Here is a 12,972-nt window from a genome sequence, read left to right as displayed (position 1 = left end):
TAAAATGCTATAGCATGAATATTACCTTTCTAGCAGACACCCTGAAAAATGATCCAGACCATTAGTCCTCCTCCATCAAACTGCTGGCATCATGCAATCCTGTAGGTATCATTCTCTGCCAAGCCCATTGTCCATCAGACTACACAATTCAAGTCAATGCTTGGTGTAGCCTACATTTATATTTGGTTTACGTAGCTGCCTGGCCATGGAAACCCATTTATAGTTGGTTCATGTACTGATGTTGTTTCCATAACTATGCTTTTCATCACTTGATAACCCTGCTTTGTGTGTTGGAATGGTCTACTGCTTCATGCCTGAACTGTTTTTGCTTCACTATGATTGTACTTTACAGTAAAAGCATTGCTTGAATTTAGCGATGAGTGTGGCTGAAGCCTCTGGCTCTAATTAGGAGGGGTGTGCACATCCTTTTGGCCATATATTTTAGGGGTTTTAGGGTGTGAGTCCGGTATGCATTATAAAAGCAGTAAAGTAAAGGTATTTTCCATAGCACTGTTGGAGAAGTATGAAAACTGGAGACAGTCCATGGCTGCAGATAATAATGTGCAGATTTTAACTAGCTGCTATAAGCACTTAATGATAGTGAAGATCAGAGGAATTCGTGCTGTGTTGTGAATCGTGTTGTGAATCCAAAATCCTCAAAGATGATGTTTGGTGTCAATTATTTCTTTCTTCACCAGAAGATCCCAGTTAGTTTGGTGTCTCCAACACCATCACCCTGAGCACAAGTGTGCCCAGCAACAGTTCAGATTACATTGTTTCCTGATGCCACAGTTATGAGAGATCATCTGGAGAAGAGGTGGAAGTGGTGTAAAAACAACATTTCATTTCTGAATATTAAAAAAACAAAACAGATGATTGTTGATTCTTTAAAAGTCCTGCACTGAGAAGATAGAGTTTGGCTTCATAGCTGGGTTCTGTTGTAGTTTACAAGTTTTTGGAGGCCTTTCCCAATTGAGGAGCAGTCCATGGCCATCTGACATCTGCTATGTGAGTATTTTGTTGATTTTTATGGTCTGGCTGTATTGTGGAATAACTGCCAGTCTGAAGCAAGTCTGAACTGTGCTGATAGCATCACTGATAAACTGTATAGGAAACTAGTTACTCCTGTTTCTGTCTTTGTAATGATTGTTCTTGTAATATTTAGGCAAGACTTTCCCTATATTTACCTTGCTGAAGTCCCCAACTTAAATAAGATTCTTATAAGCTTATAAACATTAGAAAGACAATGTACATTTTTAGTTTTCATACTGTTCATTTCAAACTATAAAATTTATATTTAACGTTTATCAGCCTTAACAGCTGTAAGGACCGAACTCAATTTCAGGGACAGACAAAATGGTTGCATTTTGACTGTGATTATCTCCAGATTCAGATCGCTAGAACTGTAACATCTGAGCCCCAGCAATAGGCAGATGATATATCTGTTATTCCATGGTAGTTCACCAGTGGTTGAGTATTTAAGCAACTTTTCCATGTTCTGTAAAGAAGCCCAGCCTGCTAGCTTCTCCCTCTCATAAAGGTGATGCCCCCTTTATACTGTTGGCATGTTTGTAAACAAAGTGACAGCTCAACCGCCAATGCATTTATTTCCTCTGTATTTCATTATAAAATGAAAGAATTGAAAAAATTTTTAGTTTGATTTTTTTGATTTATTATTGTGTAAGATATGTAATGAATACAGCAATTACTAGATGAATCCAGACACTAAATAAATGAATAAGACATTGTCTCAGATTACCTGAAAGGGATACCTGAGAAAGAAACCCCTTTACCAAGTTTGAAAGTACCTATCGTAATAACGAAACCACTATTTTTAGTGGTGTTAGTTAATACAAAAATGTATGCCATCGTTTACTACCAACTAATAACATAGCACATAACAATGGTTCATGTATTGCACATATTTAAAAAGAAATTCCCCAAACAGTTTTTGTGCTGATGGTATCCTAAATCTGTAACCTAGTGAACCAGTGTTAATGTATTCATTGATAGAGGCTTCAAAGCACTCTTGTACGTCGCTCTGGATAAGGGTAAGGGTAAGGATAAGGGTCTGCCATAAATTTAAATGACGAAACAAAGCATAACATAGCATAGTATAGCATAACATAACTGTCAGGAGTTATTGGGACAGTTCCTTGCCAGACCCCTAGGAGGTCCCTGCAAGTGGTTTATTTATTATAGTCTTATTCCACAGTGCCACACCCTTCTGCCATCTTGGTCAGTGTAAGTCATTATGTTTATATATGAATCGACGTACCGATGTATGTGTAACACTGCATGGTGTTGCCATATGGCAATTTATAATTTATCTCCAAATTTTTGGATAGACAATAATATAAAACTACTTTTTTTCTATGTAACACCATGTCACATAACTAGGAAGTGCTGTTTGCACTTCCTTTTCTGCAGTCACATGGCATGGTGAAGGTCATCATCAGAGGGCTCTCAAAATGTGATGAATATTTACATGATATTTACTAAATAAAATTAAAACATAATCTGAGGCAAGTTACCATTTGTTTACCATTTAAACAAGTTTATATATTTTGAATATTCTGATAAATGGTAAAATGTAATTGTTGCCATATGGAAACAACATGCGATCCTTTAAACTGTGGTGCATTCATGAAATGAAAATGGCCTACACAGAACAAAAGGCACCAACAAAAGTATTCCACCAGTTCTGAAATGTAAAGGCAGCCTCCCTGATTTGGTTTGGGTATCAGAACCAGTGGAATACTTCATCCGCTTTCTTTATATAGATGTAATCGATGAGATTTTCAGGCCAGCTAACTTGTATGCTCTGCAGTGTGATGTCACCAAACCACTAAATGTAACATATGAAGAAACTGAACAGTTCAATGGGATATGTCTCTACATGTCTGTCCATGGCCTTCCACAGACCTGACTATGCTGGAATCTAAAAACAAGAGTAGAGAATGTTGCAAACACCATGGCAGTGAATCGAAGGGAGTCCATCGAATGATTCCTCCACTTTGCCAAGTGCCAGGTGGAGATAAGTTGTTCAAAATAAGGCCACACCTCAATTTCCTGACAGCTAGCTTCAACAGTATCCAAATGGATGAAATGTTGTGTGAGGATGAGCAGATGATCCCCTTCAAGGGCAAGAACCAGCTGAAGTCTCAATGTAGCCGAAACGGTGTTCATTTTGGCAAACCAGAATAGCATTGTATATAACTTTGATATCTACATAGTGCCAATTCAGCCACCTAATGGATACCCTGACATTGGTGCAAGTGGCAACATTGTATTGAAGCTGGCCTATATTGTACCCTGCAACATGTCATACAAGATCTTCTGTGAAAACTGATTCTGCAGCATGGATCTTCAAGTACTCCTTGAAAAAAAAAGAAGATCCACAGCATAGGAACAGTCAGACAAAACCGTCTTGTGGGATGTACATTCACAGATGACCAAACCATGAAGAGGAAAGGATGAGGCACACATCAAGAGAAGATTACCACTCATGATGGTGTGAACCTGAGGGCTGTCAAATGGTTTGACAATTACCATGTCATACTTCTGAGCACTGCACCTTTGTTGGAGCAAACTTTGTGACACATGTGCAGAGGTGAGACAAAAAAAGAAAAGAATTCATACCAGTGTCATGTTTCAACGTTGTACCTCTGTAAAACAAGAGCATGGGAGGAGTGGATCTTCTTGATTCTCTAACTGCTCTCTACTGCACCAAGATCCACTCCAAGAAGTGGTACCATCGGATTGTGTTCTATATGGTGGACTGTAGTAGAAGCATGGCTTCTCTACTGAAGGGATTGCAGATCCTTGGTGATCTTCTCAATCTGTCCTGACAACACTGACCACTGTCCCTTACAGAAAATGAGAAAGGAAGATGCTTGGATGCAAAGGCACAGTGAGGACCAAGTGCTCAAAGTGTTCTGTCTCTGCATTACAAGTCAAAGGGGCGACTACTTGGACTTTCACAAGGGGTGAAATACAGTAGGATTAAATTAGGAAATAGCATGGAGGGTTAGAATGAAAGTAGGATTGAAATGTAGGATATGAAAAGATCCACAATGAAAATACAAATTGGTTATACTTGTCCAATTTTTTAGAATTGTGACAAATTTCAGTATCGTTCTGGGTGGACATACCTATGCTATAATTATATTATAAATCCCATACATTGGAACTAACAGTTAAAGGAACACTAATTTTTGTTATAACATTAAGTCATGAATTTTATTAAATAAAATAATGTTTTGTCTATAAAAAGACATTATGAAACTTTCCACCACTGCACATTCTTGCCATATGGCAACAATTTAAAAAACTACCCCACTAAAAATGTATTTTTTATTTATTTTTTCATATATATTTTTATTTCTTGATCTAATTCTAGTATTAAAAATCCACATTTTCATTTCATAAAAAGTTTCCATGTCATAGTTATGGTTTATTTCAGTTATGTTTAATGTCCTTGTGTTAGTTTTGTTTTGGGAATTAAAAGCAATGCAAATACTGAATTCGATCCCTGCCATCGACGGCGTCCGTCCCTGTTATGTTAAAACAACATGTCCCCCGAATTCCAATTCCTTAACATCTATCAGCCATGCTTATGCTCTTTTTAAATATTATAGACAAATTTGAATTTCTTTACTAGAAACTAATAAACAGCATGGACAGTTTCATTAAGTAAAATAATATGAATTAAATATGGAGTTGCCACAACCTTTACTAATACCCTTGAAAAATTTTGTGGATACACAGATGAATTTCAACCTACACTATTTGGCAGTTTATATTAAGATAATGATGCAGCATCTATCAACTCTAACCCAAAATGTAATTCTATAATTATTTCTAAAATTCTAAATTCTAAAGTACATTGTTGTGTTTGTTTTATCCTAAGGGTTTGCGGTCAACAGTATGTGTGAGGGTTTTTAGTGTCAGTCACAAATATGTACTCTCTACAAATGCTTAGATTATTCAGTGCTTTTTCAATAATAATAATAATAATAATAATAATAATAATAATAATAATTATATACTTTAATTTTGCACCATTGTTAATGTTTTGAGAATAAAATTTTAAAACACCCAGAAATATTTTTCAGGTGTTATTCAACACTTTCCTCATTCTTTTTGCATGAGTTCATTACTTTCTTACATAAGTTCATAAATACACCTGATGTTTATTAATGTCAAGTGTGCTTAGTCAGTCAACGTTTGCATAATCTCTACAGTTTCTCCTTGATTAATACAATCTCGTCTTTCTTTAAAATTCCTGCGGTAAACGACTGGAGGTGGATCTGCAGGAGATCCAAGAAAACAAATATGACTGGTGCTAAGATAACAAAGATCAAAGTTTCTAATAAACCAGTTTCTCCTACACAGGTATCTTGAGTCTTCTCACTAGAACGCGTACGTGACTTTTTACGTGAGGTTGTAGGAGCTTTTTTCACTGGAATTAAGTCAGTACACCGTTTCATAGCAAGCTACTGCCAGGGACATTACAAGAGCAGGGTTACAAAACAGCCCTTTTTGATTGACTGATAGTTTGTTTAGCAGTTATATAGAAAAGCAAATAGATATAAAAGAGGATTCAGACCATTTAAGGCAATTGCAAGTGTAGTGTGGGCCAAAAAATGACCCAGTTATAAACATCAAGATTAAAAAAATGAATGGCATTTGAAATCTGGGACAGAAAAGACCCTGATCATACCAGTGCATGTGTGTCTTTAGATAGTGGATGAATGTTACTTGACTGTACATGGTATCACATAGCTGTGGCAGTGTTCTGGTGGATGATTTATTTCCTGTTGTTCCATGATGCAATGTGGGTCAGTGGTAAGTGTGGGACAGCATTTGTCCATTACTCATTTGCTATAAGCATTATATCATCTCACCCATGATTTGAACTCATGACTGGAAAAAATAATATATATATATATAATATAATATAAAATATATATATATATATATGTATACAGTTTGTTTTATAAGCCAGCTATATATAACTCAGCTGAAGTACTAGTAATGAGTGAATACACGGATGGAGTATAATATAATGTAACAGCTCCAGTTTCTATGTTCTACTTTAATGCATAAAGTGTAATACACTGATATATAATGCGCATCATCTACAACTAAGATAATGGCGAGGATGAGGGGAGTTTTTTAGACTATGAAAAAACACTGTTTCGAATTTACGCAGGCTGTACGAAATGCGTAGTTGTTTAACTGTGCGCTATGTGGATCGCGACACATGATGAGAAATGTCGGCTTTTTCGAAGGGGATCTTTGTGGTTTTCAGTCCACTCCCACCTCCCGGTGCCCACTCGCTTAAATGTGTGATGTTGCTCACAGATGCTCCATTTCTCATTATGGACACCAAAGAGCCTCCGTCGGGGATGCTGCACGGACACACAGCCGTCGGCCTGGAGACGCGTGGACAGAGGAAGCTGGCGGTGCTGCTGTTCACTCAGAGCGTCCTGACGTGCGCCTGCGCCGCGCTCTGCGTTTACACTCTCTACAAAGTTCACCGCTTTGAGCAAGCCTGGGTGAGTACAGAGACACTCACACAACAACACGCACAACCATTCAGTCCAGCTTCGGGGTCTTCTTATCTTTCATACTACTTTTATTTTCCCTATATCTGTATAAATCTGCGACGTTACTTATTACTGCTATTTGCTGTTGTTGTTGGTGATGATGATGGTGTTGTTGATGGGGTTTCCCCTCTGTGGCTTTTACCTTTAGATACACTGAGCTGAAAAGAAAAAAAGAAAAACCAAACTTTTTTTTTTGCTGAGTAATTATGATTATTACTTTGACTTTTTAACCTTATCCCGCCACTAAGATATGGATATGGAATATTACATTATGTAGGCTCGTAGTCTTTTGTACATTTGAGGTGAATATTCAGTCAGAGAGACACCTGTGTTTCCTTTCTGACAATGTAAATTGCAATATGAAGCGCACCAGATCTGCTTGGTAAAAGGGTTTCATCGAAAACTGGATGGTGCAGAATATAATGATGAATGAATTGCCAGTTTTTTTTTTAATATACAAAAGGTGTTTTTTAAGGGGTTTTTGTTGTTTATTTCATCTGTCATAGGACATTTCATAAATCTCTCTCTCTCTCTCTCTCTATCTATCTATCTATCTATAGAGAGAAGCTCGTAGTCTTTTGTACATTTGAGGTGAATATTCGGTCAGAGAGACACCGGTGTTTCCTTTCTGACAAGAGAGAGAAAGAGAGAGAGAGAGAGAGGATATATATATATATATATATATATATATATATATATATATATATATATATATATATATATATATATATATAATATATATCCTCTCTCTCTCTCTCTCTCTATATATATATATATCTCCTCACTGCCATATTAGGTCCCATGCCAAATATTTATGACATCTCTGACATGGTTACTAATTGTTACTTCTCTTTCTGACCCAGCATGAAATACCTTTGGACAAAGGAATATACCTGAGGAAGTTAGAAAGTAAGTGCCTTTCTTTACCCAGATGTACGTAATGGACACTTCTCTTGACGTCCATCCTCCCACCTTCCCCTCCAGGACAGACTGTTTCAAGCAAATAGTTGGAAATAGTGTGGGCAGTAAAACAGTTCTACCACAACATGTGTAGAAAAAGGTTATGTGTGTTTGATATATCCTGAGGTTATCCTTAGTTAATTAAGCATTAAATGGACTCGGGGGGAAAAAATGAGAATCAGGATTACTATATCGTAACTAAACCGTACCGTCTCTGGAAAGCACCTTGTTATCTTTTATTGTACCTTTAAATATTTATTTACAATATAAATACAATATATATTACAATTATATATATAACATATTATATTACAATATAAAGTACAATATTTCCACAATTTCACGGGAAGGTTATGTTACAGTTCCCAAAGACGTACCATCAGGGTACCTCTATTATTGGAATTTGTTTCTAAGACCTACATTTACTTCTGAATCAAAACATAGATTTAATAAGCAAGCTTTACCTAAAATTATTTTTCCCCCATTGTTAGAGAAGCAACTAACAAGTGTTTGTGGGGAAAAAAAAAAGTCACTGTGTAATTGAAGGTGCTATTTTATAGTGTTATTCCATTATTCTATTATTAATTCATTATTATGTAATTACTCTAAAATAGTACAAAATTGACTAGTACATATATTCTGTATACTGGTGTCCAGAATATATGTACATTTTCAGTACATGTGAGAAATGATACTAGGTGTATTTTTAGCCATTAAACTTTCTTTAATTGACTCTTGACTTGATGTTTGATTTGGGGTTTTGTCACTTTAAAGCAACATTAGACACAATATTAGACATAAACTTGTTATATTAAGTTTTATTTTTTTCTTATATTATATTAACTTATATTAAACTAGCTCCTCAGGAAACAAGTTAACACAATGGCAAAATCATGGACAAAACTTGTTAACTAACACGCACATTATGTGTTTTCTTTTTGCATTAGATCCAGGCCCTTACCTGAACTTCACTGTGACCTGGAACAAAGGTCTGAATCTTGAGCATGGCAGTGAGATAACGGTGCCCATCGCAGGCCCCTACGTTTTGTACTTCTGTGCTCTTGTGTACGGTAATAACACCAAAGGCAACCTGACCCTGTCACAGGGCCACACGAACATCTCCTTCGAACTGTTGCCCACGTTAGGGGACAGGTATGTGAGACAACAGAAAGTGATCAGCCTCTACGAAAAGGAGAAAGTTACCTTCAGTTTCGAAAACAAGTATGACCGATATCTCTACCTGCAGGATCTCAGTGTAGGTCTACACTACTTGCTGGGAGCCCAGGAGTTTGCTACTCCTGAATATGATCCACATGCCTAAAGGAATTATTATTATTCCAAGTCAAGGTACAACATCTGCTGAAGATAAAACATAAGGCAAATAATATGGATTATTTCTTATTAACACTGAAGATTTGTCTCACAGTTAGTCAGCAAATTGACATCTCTTGCTAAGGTGGTATCAGACTGAGTGTCATTGTTGCTTTTAGTTACAGTTACACTGGACTGATTAATGCTCATGAGACTAAAGAAAACAATAGCAACGAAAACAGAACACATTACTATATAGACATGCAAAAAAGATGCTTTCTACAAAACGAAAAACAAAAAAAATATTAGCAGTTTCTTAAAAAAAGTAAGCTGTGCCTGTGCCATTTTATTTTTTGAAGAATGTATGAACAATTGCTCTAATTGAAAGACAACCTATTTGGCTATCAGGCATATTTCCTGCTATGTTGTGACACGCCTTAATCATATTGTTACGATATGTAAATGAATCTACTGGTATGGGTTGCTTTTATCACAACATATTCCTAGCCTGGAAGTGTTTGTAAGCTGGGAATTCTTGAAAATGGCTAATTCGCTACTGTATACTGCACGAAGCCATGCCGTAATGTATTCTATAATAGAAAATATGTGAATTGATGCCATGTCGTATCAAAGTTTACGCATACGTAGATGAATGAATGTGTATTTGATTTCTTTCTTTTTTTTTATTTAATTATATTGGCTTGCCTACTGATTTTTTAGGCTGTTTTTTAAAGCTATGCAATCACTATAATAATCCAAGTGATGATAATGTTAACGGTAACATGGCGATGTTCTCACTGTTATTTTTTCTGATTTATGGATTTTATTTAAAAAAAAACAAACAAAAAACAACAACAAGCAAAACAATATAAAGCAAAGTGCTGGAAGGAAATATTTAAATATCTAAACACTTTAGAAAATATCACCTGATCCAGATTATGTATTCCATGTGTTGTATCTGGCAGTACTTTATTTACATAGCAAAGTTTGCACCTCATGTTATGTGAGCCTAATCTATTGTGTGTGTGGGTGTGTGTGTTTTGTATTATATCAAATAAATTAAAAAAAATTTAAGATGTTATACTTAAAAACACAATGTACTGTTTTATTTTTGAGTGTGTGGGAAGGGGGGGATTACTGACCGTTTCCCCCCCGATTGTCTCTAATTTTTATTTTATTTTTATTTTTTCTCCTTTTGCCATTTTCCCTGTCCATCTCTGTGTGTTCTAACACACATCTTTCGTGTCTTCAGTCATACAGAAATGTATTTTTCCTTTTCTAATACTGCAAAATGAAAGGCCTTAAAAATTTCTTATTTCTTAGTTATGCTTGATTGATGAGACATATGGAGTTCTCGCCCGTCTTATGAACTAGGAAGTATTTTGGGTGGAACTCCTTGTTTACTCTTTTAGTCATTACCCAGAGTGGTTACCTAGATGGTTTCAGGCTGGTGGGAAAACTGCTATTTGTACTCGTGAGGCATTCCATGAGTTTGAGGTTGCATAAGTCATGTTTATGGACTTAAAGCATAACCACTCAGTCCTTCATGAACAGCTTCCATGAGGCTTGTGGGTAAGAGTTACTCTGCGTCTTGGCTTAGGTCTCCCACTCGAGAAGTTCGGTCACAGAAGGATCGACAGCTTCAGATAGGAGTAAATGTTTTCAGTCAGGCAGTAAAACGGCTCACAGACCACATGTATGTGAGATAAAGTTGTAAGACCTCACTGGTTTCTCATCAGTGTATGTGCAAAGGCAAATTATGATGATGCATTGAACACTATCTCAAAGTGGGAAATACAATGAATTAATTAATCGATATCTAATATGCTAAACCTTAGTCGTACAACCTCATTGATTTTGTTATAGACTGACTGAGCTGCTGTTTGCTAGCTAATTATCATTGTCTAGTTCATTATGATAAAGTAAAGCTAGTAGCTAATGTAATGTAACAAACCATTCCATACAAAGAAATGGGAAGGGCCGGCGTTAAAATTGTCCTGCAGCCAGCCACTAGAGGGCCTCATTTTGGCTTGGTGATTTCCACCCATATATGCAGTCATCGATGGACCTCAAGAAGCAGGTGAAATATGAATTAGATGGTGGAGATGTGAACACTGAGGAATCAATTACCAAGGGAGCAATCTGGCTGTAGCGATTTACCCCAGTAGTGACCCCTAAGGGCAGTTACGCTGATAGGTCCGTGCTGTACATCAGGGTCAACATGCGAGAAGAAGAACAGGAATAATGGCTTAATATAATCACTTATGGTGATATCTGGAGAGCTTAAATTTAATATTTATCATTAGTTCAACTATTAAACAACAGTAGTTGCTCTGGATTTGGGTTTTGGTTAAATGTTATAATGTCATGTAAATAATATCAGTTAAGACACGCAAGACAGGCAAGTTAAAACACACACACACAAGCACACACATGCACGTCTTTTATTAGCAATTAATGATTTCTTTAGATTCTGTCATCTCTCCTTTGACATAAGACGCGAGGTATTACAGCAGTATTAATCAAAATGAAGTGCACACCTGGTGGGTGTGACACTTGGTTTAATCACAGTGTTATAACACTTAAATCATCATGAATCTACAACTGGACTTGTTCCAGTTGGCCCACCACTAAATCTATATGTGGGTGGATGATGATGTCAGAGTAGAGGGAATGTTATTTAGGTTTTTATAAGGTTATTGAAGTTTATATTTAGCCCTGTCCATTCCCATGTTCATGAATGGGATAGTGTGGGATACTTACACTTTTATCTCCACAAGTAATTTTTCTGTATCAGGTCCAGCTAATCTCGATATCTCCCTTAATATTTTTTTCTACAGTAAACACATTTTTATAGGATTTATGTGATGAGAAATAAAAAGCTCTGAATGATAAAGTGATTGTTTTGAGCATGACAGTCAAGCCTCACGGGCATGCTTGCCATCATGCACCTGATATGCTCCTGTCTTGTTATGCTGGTTGTCTTGCCACACAATTTTCTCCCAAATCTACTTTGGCCAATTCCACCACCCGAGCCTGAAAGTACGGCTGTGAAGGTCATCATCAGGATTCAAACTCGTAATCTGTGCATGTGTGCAAAGCAGCTAACACTAGCTAAATTATACAGCAATTTATTGACTGTATAACCTTAGCTACCACTGAGAGTAGTTTGGTACAGTTATTCATTAAACAATATAGAGGGTACAAAGACAATGTACCTGTGCAGAAAGCAAGCTCCATGAAGACCTGGTGTGTTAAGGTTGTAGAGGAAGAACTGGAGTGTCCTGCACTGAGCCCTGACTCTAAACACCTTTGGGATGAACTGGAACACAGGCTGAACCCCCAGACCTCCTCAGTGTCTGATCTCACTAATGCTCTTGTAGCTGAATGATCACTAATCCGACATCTAGAGGAAAGCCTTCACAGAAGAGTGGAGCTTATTATAATAGCAGAGGGAGAATACCTCTGTAATGAGATGTTCGGTGAGCACATGATCATTTGCCCATACAGAATATATATTTATTATATTGTTTCCTGGTATTATTGCTTTTGGTGCTGGATTTTTTTTTTTTTTTTTTTTACACAGTACCATCTCTAATTTCGTTTAGCGATGCAATGTTGTTTTTATTTATTGGAGCCTGTGCGATGATGGTTAAAAGCATTATTGTATAATAAGTCAACTGAATGGAGCTCCAGCGGGTTGATTAAATTGGCTTTTATGCGGCTGTGCATTTGTATATGCCACAGTATCTTGATTGCAGTTTAGTATAAAGCACTTCATGATACAGTGATGCAATCATTTTGTCGAGTTTTTCCAGTGAAAGGCAGGAAAAGGAACTTGTGTGTTAAGAGAGACATTATAGACAGCATAGTCAGATTTACTATGAATATTTATTTTTATTTATTATTTATTAAGTGCTAGATTGATCACGTTAACAGCCTAGACTTTCAAAATGTGATGTAGACAGAAGTGGAGTAATAATAATAATAATAATAATAATAATAATAATAATTATTATTATTATTATTATTATTATAATTATAATAATTATAATTATAATAATTATAATTATAATAATTATAATAA

The 12,972-nt window shown here is 36.2% G+C and overlaps 1 protein-coding gene across 1 annotated transcript in view; it reads left to right on the top strand.

The window, feature by feature from the left end:
* fam20b (FAM20B glycosaminoglycan xylosylkinase) overlaps window positions 1–8,615 on the top strand; it is a 44,234-nt gene extending 35,619 nt beyond the window's left edge. The window contains exons 9-11 of the transcript XR_009203547.1: window positions 6,370–6,563; window positions 7,478–7,523; window positions 8,522–8,615. The gene's annotated coding sequence lies outside the window, so the exon portion shown is untranslated. The remainder of the gene's footprint in view (window positions 1–6,369; window positions 6,564–7,477; window positions 7,524–8,521) is intronic.
* Window positions 8,616–12,972: the final 4,357 nt, after the last annotated feature.

The sequence above is a fragment of the Hemibagrus wyckioides genome, linkage group LG25 (genome assembly GCF_019097595.1).
Source record: "Hemibagrus wyckioides isolate EC202008001 linkage group LG25, SWU_Hwy_1.0, whole genome shotgun sequence".
Taxonomy (NCBI): Eukaryota; Metazoa; Chordata; class Actinopteri; order Siluriformes; family Bagridae; genus Hemibagrus; species Hemibagrus wyckioides.
Note: the sequence above shows the minus strand (reverse complement) of the source record. Positions and strands in the feature narration are given on the sequence as shown.